Genomic DNA, 13112 nt, shown 5'->3' with positions numbered 1-13112 from the left:
GTTATATAATGCATGTCTGAGAAATGGCCTTACATTTTCTATTGCTTATTACAGAAATTATGTAGTGGAGGAACAAGAAACAAGAAATAATTCTCTTCAATTAAACATTTAGTGAGGTCTGAGATATAATAAGTTGGTATAAGCTTTTTCCTAGGGTAAATTTACTGTAAAAATGAAAGAAATGAAGCCCTTTCAAGGAGTCATTCTTTCATTGTGATAAACACTTGCTACAATAGGCCAGAGGTCCATTTAAGCTAGAATTTTGACAGAGTAATGACATTTATTATATCATTTTTGACTTTAATTATCTGGATTGAAATAAAATAATATGAAATTATGGGGATTCTTTTCAAGGACTAAGGAAACTAATACAAGCCCCACCACCTACCCCCTCATACAGAATCTGTACATATCTGGGTTTATGTTGAGCCAATGGTAGGTTGGTTTAGTATAAAATATTTTGTTTCATCTATGTTGAAGGTGTTTTCAGATCAAATAAATGCTACAAGGAAAATGGCCAACTACTCAAGCATTTCAAACATGCCTAACAAGTGGGTAGTGCTGGGTTTCTCAGGCTTCATTTAGATGGAACATTTTGCAGTAGAAAGGAAATAGGTAGCCCTGGTTTTGAATTATTGTCTCACCAGTTAATACAAAAAAGGATAGAACTTCCTGTAGCCCCACTTGCTTTCTCTGTACAATGGGGATCACAGAACTTATCTAGAAGTTAATTGATGTTCATTAGATTGTTTATAGTATAAGTAATATGCATATCATGTACAATATAATGTTATGTAACTTGTATTTTAAATTAATTAAGAACAACTTTCTAATAGCAAAATTGGAAGATAGAATTGTATAAATTTTAGTAGATTTGTATTATTTATTAATACATAGTCTAAAGCAGTGAAATAAATATATACTCTATGGAGTCAGAAAAGAAAAGCAAGTTGTAGAAAAATATGTAGATTGTGGGGAAAAAAAAGGCCAATTAGAAGGAGCTGTGGTCTGCAGCACTCACACAGAGCGGAAGGAAAGCGGCAAATGAATTCAGCACCCTCAACTGAAATATCCAGGTTCTCATACTGGGGCTGACTAGGCAAACAACCTGACCCACGGAGTGTGAAAAAATGCGGGGTGGGGTGATGGCCCACCCTGGAGCAGCATGGAGCCAAGAGGATCCCCATCTCCAGCTAAGGGAAGTGGTGAGTGATTTTGCAACCCCACCTGGAAAACCACGCTTCTCTCATGGATCTCTGCATCCTACAGATCAGGAGATCCCTTCATGAGCCCATGCCACCATGGCCTTGGGCCCAATACACAAAGCTGTGTGGAGTCATCACAGCAGACCAGCCACTCAGGCACATGCAGAGACCCAGGAATTTTACATACTCAGGCCCCAGGAATTCTGGCAATATGAAAGACATGTTTGAACATTCCCTTAGGAAGGCAGCTGAATCTAGGGAGCCAAGCAATGCCATTTTGTGGCACCTCACAAGTTAAGGCCCACTGGCTTAGAATTCCAGCAAGCCAAGGGAAACAGGCTGGAGACTGCCTGAGATGGGATGGAGTTCCTGGGAGGCAGGGAGGGGTAGCCACCATCTCTGCAGTTTGGTCAGCTCTGCTGTTCCAGCCTGCCGGCTCTGGAGAGTCCATGTGGTCTGGTCAAGGAGGGGTCTCCCACAACATAGCAGAGCTGTTGCCAGATTGTGGCCAGACTGCTTCTTTGAGTGGAACCTTGATCTGTCCGTCCTCACTGGGCAGGGCCTCCCTGGGGGAGTTTCAGCAACTCCAGCCAGAGTTACATGAACAGAACTCTGATCTCTCCCTGGGATAGAGCCCCCACGTGGAGGGCTGGCCATCATCTTTGTAGTTCGTTCGACTCAGTCTTCCCACCCTGCTGGCTCTAGAGAGTCCAGGTGGTTCAGACAAGGAAGGGTCCCCCCAACACAACACACCTGCTTTAGCAAAAAAACAGTCAGACTGCTTCTTTAAGTGGGTCCCTTAGCCTGTCCCTTCTGACGGGGTGAGACCTCCCAACAGGGGTCTCCAGACACCCCCTACAAAAGCACTTGGGCCAACAACAGGTCAGTACCCCCCTGGGATGGACCTTCCAGAGGAAGGAGCAGGCTACCATCTTTGCTGTCTCACAGTCCTTATTGGTGATACCTCCAGGTTTGGGAAAAACAGACGCAACTGGGGTCTGGAAGAGACCCCCAGCAAACTGCAGTAGCCTTACAAACAAGTGGCCTGGTTGTTAAAGGTAAAACAAGCAGAAAACAACAACATCAACAAAAAAGACCCCACAAAAAAATCCCATTGAAAGATCAGCAGCCTCAAACATTGAAAGTAAATAAGCCCACAAAGATGAGAAATAATTAACTCAAAAACACTGAAAATTCAAAAAAACAGAGTGCCTCTTCTCCTCCCAATGCCTGCAATACCTCTCCAGCAAGGGCACAGAACTGGGCTGAGGCTGAGATGGTTGAATTGACAGAAGTAGGCTTCAGAAGATGAGTAATAACAAACTTTGTTGAGCTAAAGGAGCATGCTGTAACCCAATGCAAAGAAACTAAGAACCCCATAAAATAATACAGGAGGTGATAACCGGAATAGCCAGTTTAGAGAGGAACATAACTGACCTGATGGAGCTGAAAAGCACAACTTGAGAACTTCATAATGCAATAACAAGTATTAATAGCAGAATAGACTAATTGGAGGAAAGAGTTTTAGAGTATGAAGACTGTCTTTCTAAAATAAGACAGGCAGACAAAAATAGAGAAAAAAAAATGAAAAGGAGCAAACAAAATATCCAAGAAATATGGGATTATGTGAAAAGATCAAACCTATGACCAGTTGGTGTACCTGAAAGAGATAGGAGAACAAAATCAATTTGGAAAACATACTCCAGGATATCGTCCAGGAGAACTTCCCCAACCTAGCAAGACAGGCCAACATTCAAATTCAGGAAATTCAGAGAATGCCAGCAAGGTACTCCACAAGAAGACCAACCCCAAGACACAAAATTTTCAGATTCTCCTAGGATGAAATGAGGGAAAAAATGTTCAAGGCAGCCAGAAAGAAAGGATAGGTCACCTACAAAGGGGAGCCAATCAAACTAACAGTGGATCTCTCAGCAGAAACCCTACAAGCCAGAAGAGATTGGTGGCCAATATTCAACATTCTTAAAGAAAAAAATTTCCAACCCAGAATTTCAAATCCAGCTGAACTAAGCTTCATAAATGAAGGAGAAATAAGATAATTTTTGGCCCAGAAAAGTTAAAAAAAAGTGTTCTTTTTTTTTTTTTTTTGAGACAGAGTCTTGCTCTGTCACCCAGGCTGGAGTGCAGTGGCGCAATCTCAGCTCACTGCAGCCTCTGCCTCTCAGGTTCCAGCTATTATTCTGCCTCAGCCTCCTGGGTAGCTGGGATTGCAGGCAAATACCACCATGTCCAGCTAAGTTTTGTATTTTTAGTAGAGATGGGGTTTCTCCATTTTGGCCAGGCTGGTCTCAAACTCCTGACCTCAGGTGATCTGCCCACCTTGGTCTCCCAAAGTGATGGGATTACAGGTGTGAGCCATTATGCCTTGCCTAAAAAGATCCTTCTTAGACAAGCAAATGCTGAGGGAATTCATCACCACCAGGCCTGCCTTGCAAGAGCTCCAGAAGGAGGCACTAAATATGGAAAGGAAAAACTGTTACCAGCCATTACGAAAACACACTGAAGCACACTGACCAGTGACACTATGAAGTAACCACATAGACAAATCTGGAAAATAATCAATTAACATCATGATGACAGGATCAAATTCATACATAACAATATTAACCTTAAAAGTAAATGGGCTAAATGCCCCAATTAAAATACACAGAATGGAAAGCTGGATAGAGTCAAGGTCCACTGGATAGAGTCAAGGTCTCTGTCTTCCAGAGACCCATCTCATATGCAAAGACACACATAGGGTCAAAATAAAGGGATGGAGGAAAATTTACCAAGCAAATGTAAAACAGAAAAAAGCAGGGGTCACAATCCTAGTTTCTGAAAAATCAGACTAAGCCAACCCAGAAAAAAAAAAAGACAAAGAACAGCATTAGATAATGGTAAAGGGTTCAATTAAAGAAAAAGAGCTAACGACCCTAAATATATATGCACCCAACACAGGAGCATCCAGATTCATTTTTTTTTATTATACTTTAAGTTTCAGGGTACATGTGCACATTGTGCAGGTTACATATGTATACATGTGCCATGCTGGTGCGCTGCACCCACTAACTCTTCATCTAGCATTAGGTATATCTCCCAATGCTATCCCTCCCCCCTCCCCCCACCCCACCACAGTCCCCAGAGTGTGATATTCCCCTTCCTGTGTCCATGTGATCTCATTGTTCAATTCCCACCTATGAGTGAGAATATGCGGTGTTTGGTTTTTTGTTCTTGCGATAGTTTACTGAGAATGATGATTTCCAATTTCATCCATGTCCTTACAAACGACATGAACTCATCATTTTTTATGGCTGCATAGTATTCCATGGTGTATATGTGCCACATTTTCTTAATCCAGTCTATGATTGTTGGACATTTGGGTTGGTTCCAAGTCTTGGCTATTGTGAATAGTGCCGCAATAAACATACGTGTGCATGTGTTTTTATAGCAGCATGATTTATAGTCCTTTGGGTATATACCCAGTAATGGGATAGCTGGGTCAAATGGTATTTCTAGTTCTAGATCCCTGAGGAATCGCCACACTGACTTCCACAATGGTTGAACTAGTTTACAGTCCCACCAACAGTGTAAAAGTGTTCCTATTTCTCCACATCCTCTCCAGCACCTGTTGTTTCCTGACTTTTTAATGATTGCCATTCTAACTGGTGTGAGATGGTATCTCATTGTGGTTTTGACTTGCATTTCTCTGATGGCCAGTGATGGTGAGCATTTTTTCATGTGTTTTTTGGCTGCATAAATGTCTTCTTTTGAGAAGTGTCTGTTCATGTCCTTCGCCCACTTTTTGATGGGGTTGTTTGTTTTTTTGTTGTAAATTTGTTTGAGTTCATTGTAGATTCTGGATATTAGCCCTTTGTCAGATGAGTAGGTTGCTAAAATGTTCTCCCATTTTATGGGTTGCCTGTTCACTGTGATGGTAGTTTCTTTTGCTGTGCAGAAGCTCTTTAGTTTAATTAGATCCCATTTGTCAATTTTGGCTTTTGTTGCCATTGCTTTTGGTGTTTTAGACATGAAGTCCTTGCCCATGCCTATGTCCTGAATGGTAATGCCTAGGTTTTCTTCTAGGGTTTTTATGGTTTTAAGTCTAACGTTTAAGTCTTTAATCCATCTTGAATTGATTTTTGTATAAGGTGTAAGGAAGGGATCCAGTTTCAGCTTCCTACATATGGCTAGCCAGTTTTCCCTGCACCATTTATTAAATAGGGACTCCTTTCCCCATTTCTTGTTTTTCTCAGGTTTGTCAAAGATCAGATAGTTGTAGATATGCGACGTTATTTCTGAGGGCTCTGTTCTGTTCCATTGATCTATATCTCTGTTTTGGTACCAGTACCATGCTGTTTTGGTTACTGTAGCCTTGTAGTATAGTTTGAAGTCAGGTAGCGTGATGCCTCCAGCTTTGTTCTTTTGGCTTAGGATTGACTTGGCAATGTGGGCTCTTTTTTGGTTCCATATGAACTTTAAAGTAGTTTTTTCCAATTCTGTGAGGAAAGTCATTGGTAGCTTGATGGGGATGGCATTGAATCTATAAATTACCTTGGGCAGTATGGCCATTTTCACAATATTGATTCTTCCTACCAATGAGCATGGAATGTTCTTCCATTTGTTTGTATCCTCTTTTATTTCCTTGAGCAGTGGTTTGTAGTTCTCCTTGAAGAGGTCCTTCACGTCCCTTGTAAGGTGGATTCCTAGGTATTTTATTCTCAGTGAAGCAATTGTGACTGGGAGTTCACTCATCATTTGGCTCTCTGTTTGTCTGTTGTTGGTGTATAAGAATGCTTGTGATTTTTGTACATTGATTTTGTATCGTGAGACTTTGCTGAAGTTGCTTATCAACTTAAGGAGATTTTGGGCTGAGACGTTGGGGTTTTCTAGATATAAAATCATGGCAGATGACATGATTCTATATCTAAAAAACCCCATCGTCTCAGCCCAAAAGCTTCTTACACTGATAAGCAACTTCAGCAAAGTCTCAGGATACAAAATCAATATGCAAAAGTCACAAGCATTCCTATACACCAACAACAGGCAAGCAGAGAGCCAAATCATGTATGAAGTCCTATTCACAATTGCTACAAACATAACAAAATACCTAGGAACACAGGTAATAAAGGAAGTGAAGGACCTCTTCAAGGAGAACTAGAAACCACTGCTCAAGGAAATCAGAGAAAACACAAACAAATGGAAGAATATTCTATGCCCATGGATAGGAAGAATCAATGTCATGAAAGTGGTCTTACTGCCCAATTTATATATTCAATGCTATTATCATTACACTACCATTGAAATTCTTCACAGAATTAGAAGAAACTATTTTAAAATTCATGTGGAATCAAAAAAGAGCCAGAATAGCTAAGATAATGCTAAGCAAACAGAACAAAGCTGGAGGCATCACTCTACCTGACCGTAATCTATACTACAAGGCTCTAGCAACCCAAACATCATGGTACTGGTAAAAAAAAAAAAAAAAAAAAAAGGCACATAGACCAATGGAACATAATAGGGAACTCAGAAATAAGACTGCACACCTACAACCATCTGATCTTTGACAAACCTGACAAAAACAAGCAATGGGGAAAGAATTCCTTATTTAATAAATGGTGGTGGGAGGACTGGCTAGCCATATGCAGAAAATTGAAACTGGACCCCTTCCTCACACCCTACACAAAAATAAACTCAAGATGGATTAAAGCCTTAAATGTAAAACCCCAAACTTCAAAAACTCTAGAAGAAAATCTAGGCAGTACCATTCAGGAGATAAGCATGGGCAAATATTTCATGAAGAAGACACCAAAAGCAATTTCAACAAAAGCAAAAATTGACAAATGGAATCCTGTTAAACTAAAGAGCTTTTGCACAGCAAAAGAAACTCATCAGCGTGAACAGATAATCGAAAGAACTGGAGAAAATTTTTGCAGTCTATCCATCTGACAAAGATCTAATATCCAGTCTACAAGGAACTTAAATTTACAAGCAAAAAACAAACAACCCCATTAAAAAGTGGGCAAAGGATGTGAACAGACACTTCTCAAAAAAAGACATACATGTGGCCAATAAACATGAAAAACAGCTCAGTATCACTGATCACTAACAAAATGCAAATCAAAAGCACATTGAGATAGCATTTTATGCCAATCAGAATGGCAATTATTAAAAAGTCAAAAAACAACAGATGTTGGTGAGGTTGCAGAGAAAAAGGAATGCTTTTATACTGTTGGTGGGAGTGTAAATCAGTTCAACTATTGTGGAAGTTAGTGTGATGATCACTCAAAGACCTAGAGGCAGAAATACCATTTGACCCAACAATCCCATTACTGGGTATATACCCAGAGGAATATAAATCATTCTATTATAAAGATACATGCACACATAAGTTCATTGCAGCACTATTCACAATAGCAAAGACATGGATCAACCCAAATGCCCATCAATGATAGACTCGATAAAGAAAATTTGGTAATACACACCATGACATACCAGTGGACAAGGAACGAGATTTTGTCCTTTGCAGAAACCTGGATGGAGTTGGAAGCCATTATCCTCAGCAAACTAACACAGGAACAGAAAACCAGACACCACATGTTCTCACTTATAAGTGGGAGCTGAGTAATGAGAACACATGAACACATGTCAGGGAACAACACAGATTGGGGCCTGTTGTTGGGTGTGGGTGTAAGGAGAACATCAGGAAGACTAGCTAATGGATGTTGGGCTTAATACCAAGGTGATGGGATGATCTGGGTAGGAAACCACCATGGCACACATGTAACTGTCTGACAAACCTGCACATTGTGAACATGTACCCCTGAACTTAAAATAAAAGTTCAAAGGAAAATAAAGAATCCCCCCAAGCCTGCCACCAAAAAATATGTAGCTTGTGGATTCTCTGAAAAACCAAACTCTCTCTCACTCCTACTGTCTCTTGCTTCCACTGTCATTATTTACTCACGGATAATTGCCAGAAAGTGTGCACAGCAAATTCAAGTACAGTTATTCATGGATGTGGGATTAGGTGAAAAAGAACATTATTTTCTAAACTTATAAACTTCTGAACTTCTACTTTCACTTTTACAATGGGAATTTATGGCCATTATTGTTCTAAAAATGAAGAAAACAATGTACATTTTATGTGGTCATTGATATGCTACAGTTGTATGCCATTTTTAAAATGAAATGTTCTTTTTCTTTCTTGTTTCTCTCTTTTCTTTTTCCTGCATTTCTGTGGGTCACTTGAACTTTTTCTTATAATCCCATTTTGGTGCATCTATAGTCATTTTTTTTGTATAGTGTTTTTATTAGATATCTTTTTATAGCATTTTTAGTGGCTTCTCTAGGTGTTGCATTATATGGGCATACCTTGTTTTATTTTGCTTTACATATATTGTATTTTTTAAATAGATTAAAGGTCTGTGGCAATCCTACATTAAGCAGGTCTATTAGCACCATTTTCCAGCAGCATGTGCCCATTTAGTGTTGTTGTGTCAGCATTTTTAGCAATAAAGTATTTTTTAATTAAGCCATATACTTTTTAAAGACATAATGCTATTGCACATTTAATAGACTACAGTATAGTGTAAACTTTTATATGCACTGGGAAAGCAAAAAAATTGTGTGACTTGCTTTATTGTGATAGTCACCTAAATGAGGTGGTCTGGAACTGAACCCATAATATCTCTGAGGTATGCCTGTAAAATCATAACTGTCCATTTTATCAGTTTGAGTGAAGTGGGGAAAACTTACTTCCTTTTAAACTTCTTTACCTTCTCTCACTTATAATTGTCTTAAACAATTCTTTCACATACACTGAGTACCACATTAGGTAGTGTTATAATTTTTGCTTCAATTCTCAAACATAATTTTTAAAACTCAAAAGAAAAGTTTGCTGTATTTACTCTTTAAACTTTTCTTACCTTCTGATGTTTCATGTCTCTTTCATTTAATAACAAATAAAAGAAAGAATATGGCAGAGTGGAAACAAAAATGACACAATTGTATTCTGTGTACAGAAAAACTCACCTCAGATATAGTAGCTTAGAATTAAAAAGAAGGAAAGGATATATCATGCAAACAAGAATTAAAAGAATGAAAGTATGGCTATATAAATATTAGACAAAGTATATTTCACAGCAAAAAAATTGCCAAGGACAAAGACGGACATTACTTAATAAAAATGTTAATCCATCACAAAGAAATAGCAATCCTAGGCTGGGCGCGGTGGCTCACGCCTGTAATCCCAGCACTTTGGGAGGCCGAGGCGGGCGGATCACGAGGTCATGAGATCGAGATCATCCTGGCTAACACAGTGAAATCCCGTCTCTACTAAAAAAATGCAAAAATTAGCCGGGCATGGTGTTGGGCGCCTCTAGTCCCAGCTACTCGGGAGGCTGAGGCGGGAGAATGGCGTGAACCCAGGAGGCGGAGCTTGCAGTGAGCCGAGATCGCGCCACTGCACTCCAGCCTGGGTGACAGAGAGAGACTCCGTCTCTAAAAAAAAAAAAAAAAAAAAAAAAAAAGAAATTGGGAGATATACCTAATGCTAGATGACGAGTTAGTGGGTGCAGCGCACCAGCATGGCACATGTATACATATGTAACTAACCTGCACAATGTGCACATGTACCCTAAAACTTAAAGTATAAAAAAAAAAAAAAAGAAATAGCAATCCTAAATGTGTAGGCACCAAACGAGTGGGCTACAACATATATAAAGGAAAAAATAATAAACTGAATTGAGGTAAAGACAAATATACAATTATAGTTGAAGAATTTAATATTTATTTCTCAGCAATTTATAGAACAACTAGACAGAAAATCAGCAAGGATATAGAGGAACCCAACACCCACCATCAACCAACAGGATGCCATTAATAGTTATAGAACAGTCCACCTCACATGAGTAGAATACATGTTTTTTCCAGCACTTGCAGAATATATATCAAGACGGATTGTACATAATCTATATAATTTTAGAAGAATGCAATTCACACCGTGTGTTCCTGACCACAGAGAAATTGAAGGAGACAAAAATCACAGAATGTAACAGGAAACTCTCCAGGCACTTGGAAACAAAATAACATATTTATAAACAATCCTTGGGTCAAAGAGGCAGTCACAAGGGAAATACAAATATTGAACTTAATAAAAATACAGTACTTAAAATTTATGGGGTACAGTTAAATCAATGTTTAGTGGGCATCATAGAGTACTAGATGCTTACGTTAAAAAAAGAAAAAGGCTAAAATCAATAATCTAAGCCTTTACTTCAAAAATGTTGAAAAAGAAGAAAAGTAAAGTACAAAACAAGAAGAAAACAAATCCAAAGCAAGCAGAAGAAGGAGAATAATAAGGCTAAGATCAGAATTCAATGAATTGGATACAGAAAAACAATGGAAAGAAAACTGTGAGAGAGAGGCTCGTTTTTAAGACAATAAAACTGACAAACCTCCAGAAGGTTTGTCCAAGATAAGAGAGAAAAGATGCAAATTACTAAGCCCAGAAAAACAGGGATATCACTACAGACTCTGCAGACACAAAAAGAGAATAAGAGAATACTACAAACATCTATATACATATTAATTTGACAACTGAAATGACATAAATAAATTAATTGAAAAGTATAAGCTAACCCATATGAAATTAATAATTTGAATAGCCCTACAGCCATGAAAATTGAATTTATGACGTAAAAACTTCCTTTTAACAATATCACAGCATAATTCACTAAATGTTTAAAAAAGAATTAACTTCAATTCTATACAATTTCTTTCAGAAAACAGATGTGGAAAGAACACTTCTTAACTTATTCTATGAACCCAGTATTACCCTATTAGCAAAAGCAGGCAAAATGGCACACACAAAAAAAGAAGACCATAGCCCAATATTTTTAATGAATATAGATGCAAAAATCTTTAACAAAATATTAGCAAATAGAATTCAGTGATATGTAAAAAATTATACACAGTGACCAAGTGGGGTATATTACAGGTCTAAAGGAGAAAAATCACAGGATCATATAAATAGATGAACATAAGGAATTTGATGAAATTCAACATCTACTCATAATTTTAAAAATCTCAGAACACTAGGAAAATAGGGCAACTTCCTCAACTTGATGAAGAATATCTACAGAAAAACCTATAGCTAACATCCTACTTAATAGTTACCAACTGAATGCTTGCCCCTAAAATTGGGAACAGATGGGAGAGAATTCTCACTCTCCCCAGTGCTATGCAACATAGTTGGGGAAATTCTAGTCAGTGAAGGAAGAATAGGCTTAAAAGTCATACAGATCAGAAAGGCGGAATAAAACTGTCATTTGTAGATGACATGATGGTATATGTAGAAGGTTCCAAGAATATACCAAAAACTTCAAGAAGCAATAAGTGAGTTCAGAAAAGTTACAGAATACAAGATAGTTATAAAAAAGCAATAGTATTTCCATATTAGCAGTAAACATGTGGGAACTGGAATAAACACAGTACCACTGATAATAGTTCAAAAATGAAATACTCAATATAAATCTAACAAACCAGTATAGTACTTGATGATGAAAATTACAGTATGCTGATGGAAGAAATCAAAGAAGATCTAAATAAAGATATGTTGCTTTTGGGAATTATAAGACTCAATACAGTGGTGTCTGTTCTCCCCAAATTGATGTACAGGTTTAACACCAGTGCAATGAATATCTGAGCACAGTATTTTCAGTATGTGAAAAGAATATTCTAAATTTATAGGGAAGAGCAAAGAAATTAGAATAGCTGATACAATTCTAAAAAAGAAGAAAAAATGAGATGAATCACTTTATCTAACATTGAGAGTTTTTATATATCAACAGTAATTAACACTGTGGTATTGGTGGAATGATACAAAGATGGAACAAAATAGTGAATTGACAAATAGATCCACGTGAGTGCAGCCATTTGATTTTTGAGCAGGTTCAGAAACAATTCAATGGAGGAAGCCTTTTTTCAATAAGTAGTGCTGAGACAATTGGATATTCACAGGCAAAAAAATGAACCCCAACCTAAACCTCATACCTTATATAAAAATTAACTCAAAATGAATCACAGCTTTAAATGTGAAATATAAAACCTTAAAACTCTTAGAGAGCAATCTAAGACAAAATCTTCAGGGCAAAATTTTTAGGATAGGTCTTGTGAAGGGTTCTTAGACATGACACCAAAAGAACAATCCCCCTCCCCCCCAAAAAAACCTCAGTAATTGAATCTCATTAAAATTAAGCTTTCGCTCTGTTAAAGAGGACGAAAAAGCACATTACAGACTAAAATAAAATATTTTAAAATGCCATATCTGATAAAGGACATACATTTAGAGAATATAAAGAACTCTCAAACTAAAAATAAAAAATCAAATTAGAAAACGAAGGAATGACATGAACAGACATTTTACCAAAAAGTGCTATATGGATGGTAAATAAGCAGATGAAAAGATGTCCAACATCATTAGTCATTAGGGAAATGCAAAGTAAAAACAAAATGAGTTATCACTACACTACAAGTGAGATGTCACTGCAGAATGGCTAAAATGAAAAAGCAATGACAATAGCAAATGCTGGCAAAGACACAGTAACTAGATCTCTCATACACTGCTGGTGAAAATGGTGGTCATTCTGGAAAATAGTCTGGCAGTTGTGTAGATAGCTAGACATACACTTACTATACAACCTAGTCCTTGGACTTGCGGGCAATTATATTTGCATAAAACTTATATTCACACAAAATGCTGTACAAAATTTTTTATAATATTCATATTGGTAGTAGCCAAAAACTGTAAATGATCAAATGCCCTATGATAAGTGAATGGTTTAACATATTGTGGTATATCCATACTATGGAATATTACTCAAAATAAAAGAGAAATAAACTGTTGAT

This window comes from Pan troglodytes, chromosome 9 (assembly GCF_028858775.2).
Source record: "Pan troglodytes isolate AG18354 chromosome 9, NHGRI_mPanTro3-v2.0_pri, whole genome shotgun sequence".
Classification (NCBI taxonomy): domain Eukaryota; kingdom Metazoa; phylum Chordata; class Mammalia; order Primates; family Hominidae; genus Pan; species Pan troglodytes.
Note: the sequence above shows the minus strand (reverse complement) of the source record.